Raw genomic sequence first — 5463 nt, 5'->3', positions numbered from 1 at the left:
TTGCTTGGTCCAATGCTCTGGAAGTTGACTTGTAACAAGATAATTCACGATGTCAGCATACCATATAATACTTCCACACTCATCAATTGTTCATCTGGAAATGACTCATTCAATATTAATGGCTCTGTAATTGTATCAAAATGGAGACGAGAGATGTGGTCCGCCACAACATTTTCTATGCCTTTCTTATCTTTGAATTCCAAGTCAAATTCCTGCAAAAGTAACACCCAACGAATTAGTCTAGCTTTTGTATCTCTCTTTGTGAGAAGATATTTAAGAGCAGCATGATCTGTGAATATAATTATTTTACAACCAATGAGATAAGATCAAAATTTTTCCAATGCAAACACTACTGCTAGTATTTCTTTTTCAGTAGTTGAATAGTTCAACTGTGCATCATTCAATGTCATACTAGCATAGTAAATAACATGTGGAATTCGATCAACTCTTTGTCCTAATACAGCTCCTACTGCATAATCAGATGCATTACACATGAGCTCAAATGGTAAGCTCCAATTTGGGGGCTGAATGATGGGTGATGATGTCAATAACTGCTTTAGTTTTTCAAATGCCATAAGACATGAATCATCAAAGATAAAAGGTACATCCTTAGCAAGTAAATTGCATAAGGGTTTAGAAACTTTACTAAAATCTTTAATGAAACGTCGATAGAAACCAGCATGTCCAAGGAAAGATCTTACTTCTCTGACTATTTTGGGTGGAGGAAGATTATAAATGAAATCCACCTTGGCTTTGTCAACCTCAATACCTTTGCTCGAAATGATGTGGCCGAGAACAATACCTTGTTTTACCATAAAATGACACTTCTCTCAATTTAAGACCAAGTTCTTTTCGATACATCTCTGCAGAACTAGTGTTAGATGATGTAAACATTGATCAAATGAGTCACCAAAGACAGAAAAATCATCCATAAAGACTTCAAGGAATCGTTCAACCATATCAGAAAAAATGCTCAACATGCATCGTTGAAATGTAGCAGGTGCATTACATAATCCAAATGGCATCCTCTTATATGCAAAAGTGCCAAAAGGGCAAGTGAAAATGGTTTTCTCTTGATCTTTTGGTGCTATGGGAATCTGATTATATCCTGAGTAGCCATCTAGAAAGCAATAAAATTCATGGTCTGCTAATCTATCAAGCATTTAATCAATAAATGGTAAAGAAAAATGATCTTTACGTGTGACAGAATTTAACTTTCTATAATCAATGCATCCACGCCTTCCTGTAGTCACTCTAGTGGGTATCAATTCATTATCAGCATTGGTAACTACTGTGACTCCTGACTTTTTAGGGACAACTTGTACATGATTGACCCATGAATTATTAGAAATTGGGTAAATGATACATGCATTTAATAGCTTAAGGACTTCTGTTCTAACAACTTCTTTCATGTTAGGATTTAACCGACGTTGCATCTCCCTAGTAGGTTTAGCATTTTCATCAAGGTGAATGTAATGCATGCAGTCTATTGGGTTTATACCTTTAATGTCTTCTATGGTCCATCATAATGCTCTTTTGTGCTCGTTTAAAACATCCAACAACTTACCTTTTTGTTCGTCATTTAAGGATGATGAGATGATTACCGGTAGAGTGCTTTCTCCTCCCAAAAATGCATATTCCAATGTGTTGGGCAATAGTTTGAGCTTAAGTTTTTGTGGTGATTCTGATGATGGGATGAGTTTCTCCTCTGATGGTGCTAGTTGTTCAACTCTTGACTTCCATTTATTAGTGTCCATGGATGGTGTTGAGTCAAGTAGGGCGTTGACCTCATCGACCGATCTATCAATATCAAAATCCAAACCAAAGTGAGTTAAACATGTTTGTAAAGGATCATCACTAAGGTTTGAAAGAAAAGTGTCATCAACTATTGTTTCTATTAAATCCACATCAACAATTCCATCATCTGCATTGTGAGGTTGTTTGGCAATATTGAAGATGTTCAGCTCCATAGTCATGTTGCCGAAGGACAACTGCATGTTTCTAGTCCTGTATTGAATGTGAGCTTCCGCAGTTGCCAAGAAAGGTCGGCCTAGGATAATGGGGATGTGCTTCCTTGAATCCTGTATTGGTTGAGTGTCAATTACAATGAAATCAATAGGAAAATAAAACTTGTCTACCTGGATAAGCACATCCTCCACAATACCACGAGATATTTTCGTGGACCGATTTGCAAGTTGTAACACCACTGGAGCTAGGTGTAATTCTCCAAGTCCAAGTTTCAAAAATACTGAGTAAAGCAACAGATTTACTCTAGCTCCTAAATCCAACAAAACATTCTCAATTGTATAGTTCCCTATACTACATGAGATAGTGGGGGAACCTGGGTCTTTGCATTTTAGAGGAATTTTGTGTTGGAGTATAGAACTAACGTTTTCTGTTAAAAATGCATTCTTTTGAACATGAATGTTTCTCTTTTTAGTGCAAAGGTCTTTAAGAAACTTGGCATAAGATGGAACTTGTTTAATAGCATCAAGCAAAGGGATGTTAACACTTACCTGTTTAAAGATTTCAAGAATCTCACCTGTGAATTTTCTCTTCTTGCCTTTAGCTAACCTCTGGGGGAATGGAGCTTTAGGAACGTATTCTCGTGGGTTGGTTTCTTCTTTCTCCTCCGGTGATGAGTCCTCAACATTCACAGGTACAATTTGATTTTCTTTTGTCACTGGCATCTCCACTTTGTTGTTGACTTCTTTTCCTTTTCGTAAGGTCATGACGGCTTTGACCTCTCCATGCTGCTGTGGTGAACTGGTACTTGTTTCATGCACTCCTTTAGGGTTAGGCACTGGTTGACTTGAAAACTTGCCTTTCTCAACAGTCATTGCCAAGGTCTGAACTGAAGAAGCAAGTTGTCCCACCATCTTCTCGAGGCTTGAAACTGATTGGGCTTGTGAGTTGAAGCCTGCTCTCAACTCATTTCGTAGTCCATCAATGGTGCGGTTCTGTTGCTCAATCGTGGAGTGAGTGAGATTCTTGAGATTCTGGAATGAATCCTCCCATGGTCTTGGTTGAGAGTAGTTTTGGTTCTAATTGTATGGGCTAAATGGTGGCTGAGAGGCTTGAGGATTTTGAGGAATTTATTGCATTGGTGGAGCTGGAGCTGGAGCTGGAGCTGCTGGTCCATTCTGTTAAAATCCTTGAGACCATGAAAAATTTGGGTGGTCTCTCCATCCAGGGTTATATGTGTTGGAGTATGGGTTGTAATTTGATGGCTTTCTCATTACACCAATGGCATTGGCTTGATCTGAGTATGAGTCATGGTCATGTGGTTCTGTTGATTTAGCAGTCGATAACGATGCTATTGGTCGAGCAAGACCTTCAACCATCTCCTTGACTTCTTTGATTCCCGATTTGACTCGCCAATATGAACCTCATTCACTCCTTTAATTCTTTTAGTGTTCCTGAGTGATCGACTCCGTTGTTGGGAATTATCCGCTTGTCGCTGGAAGAATTCCCAAATCTCTGATGCACTTTTTGACATTAGCTCTCCTCCACTTGTTGCCATTAGCCATTCTTGCACATTCAGCAATAATCCCTCCAAAAAGTATTGGCATTGGTGTCATTTCTCGTACCCATGATGTGGACACTTCAAGAGTAGCCCATTGAATCACTCCCATGTTTCAAAAAATTGTTCGTCTTCTCTCTGTGTAAACTCTGAAATTTCCCTGCGAATAGCATTGGTTTTATGCACTGGAAAATATTTATTCAGAAATTTTGTTACCATTTGTTCCCATGATGTAATGCTATTAGCAGGCAATGTATTAAGCCATGAACGAGCTCGATCATTTAAAGAAAATGGGAATAGTCTAAGTTTTACATCATCATTTGAAAAATTCTCATATTTAAATGTTTGACAAATAGCATGAAAATCATTCAGATGATTATATAGGTCCTCATTTTCTAAGCCATAGAATGTGGGGAGACAATTTAGCACACTAGGTTTTAGTTCAAAACTCCTAACAGCTACATTTGGGTTTCTTATGCATAATGTGCTCAAATTAGCTAAGGGACTAAAATAGTCCTTAAATGGCCTCTCCTGTGGTTGCAAATCCATTTTATTTTTAACTTGTTTGTGTGAGCGAAGTGTTTTCTCAAGTTCAAGGTCTATAGGTTCAAGATTAGGTAATAATGACCTACGACCGTGCATGCAAAGAACAAAAATAAATGGGAACAAAACGAATAAAAATAAAGGAAAAAATGAGAAATTATTATACTAACCTTATTGCGCTATTACAACCTCTCTATAAAAATACACAAAACCAAATACATGAAATAAATTAACTAAAAATTAAATTAATAAAATAAACAAAACTTACAAAGAAAAAAATAAATTAAAAATTAAATTACAGAATTTTAAAGAAGAGAAAAAGAAAAGAAATACTAACCTTTATATGTATATTCACTTTTTTTTTCTTTTTTTCTTAATAATTAAAAAAAATACAAGAACACAAATAAAATAAATTATTCACAAAAATTAATTCTATGAATTAAAATTACTTACCTCCCCAGCAACGGTGCCAAAAACTTGTTGTGCAAATTTTATTGAACTCGCAAGTGCACGAATCTATTGTAATATAGACTAATGGTGACGAGTGTCGATCCCACGAGGAGGTGGATTTTAATTGTGTGTAGAATTAATTTTGTAAATAGGTGGTTGGATTTGTGGTGAAAATGATTTGGATTATCTTAAAATTGGAATTGAAATGGCGAGAATAAATTGAAGAGAAATCTATTGAGATGACGTACTTGGGTATCTGGATCCGTATCAACATGCATCATGGGCTAAATAATCCTTATTAATGCCAATTAAATCATGAGGGGGGAATCCACACCTCATGAACCACGCTCTAATAAATATGGTACTAAGGGCTTATCGTGCCAAATAATAATAACCTTGTACTAGAGAGCCGGTGTAACCAAGACGGTATCTAGACAAGATTATTATTATTTGTCGACGAGAAGTCAAAACATCCACAAAAACTAGAGGGGAAAAGAAAATAAATTTACCAGATAAAGCCCATGACACATGTTGAGACTTCACCTTCAACCCAAGCTTGAAAGAAAATTAGCCACTCATAATTCAACTAGGGGCATAATGGGAATTTTTTAAAACACGTAGAAAATACAAAATAAAGAAGGAATTACAGAAAATGGATCCCAAAAATGGATTCAGAGATGTCAAATTAGGGGGGAGAGGCCCTTTTTTTATAGATACATAGAGTAAATCATGGCCATCGGATTAAAAACAGTTTGGACGCTCAGGATTGCGCCACGTCATCAGTCAACAGTACGCGGTTTGACCACACAGATGAATAGTAACACGGTTTGACCCGGGTTGAACAGTGACACGGTTTGGTTGAAAATAATCTTGCATGATGCATGTACCGTACGCGAAATTTTTCATCCACTGATATGCTGCCACGTCACCATCAACAGTACATGAGA

The 5463-nt window shown here is 36.9% G+C and overlaps 1 non-coding gene across 1 annotated transcript; it reads left to right on the top strand.

Moving 5' to 3' along the window:
• The first annotated feature begins 3587 nt into the window (after positions 1 to 3587).
• LOC112101407 lies at positions 3588 to 3691 on the top strand. Its single transcript, XR_002907533.1, has one exon. It is a non-coding gene; the product is annotated as a small nucleolar RNA R71 (small nucleolar RNA).
• Positions 3692 to 5463: the final 1772 nt, after the last annotated feature.

The sequence above is a fragment of the Citrus clementina genome, unplaced genomic scaffold (genome assembly GCF_000493195.1).
Source record: "Citrus clementina cultivar Clemenules unplaced genomic scaffold, Citrus_clementina_v1.0 scaffold_2, whole genome shotgun sequence".
Lineage (NCBI taxonomy): Eukaryota > Viridiplantae > Streptophyta > Magnoliopsida > Sapindales > Rutaceae > Citrus > Citrus x clementina.
The sequence above is the reverse complement of the archived record's forward strand: the minus strand, read 5'-3'. Positions and strand labels throughout refer to the sequence as shown.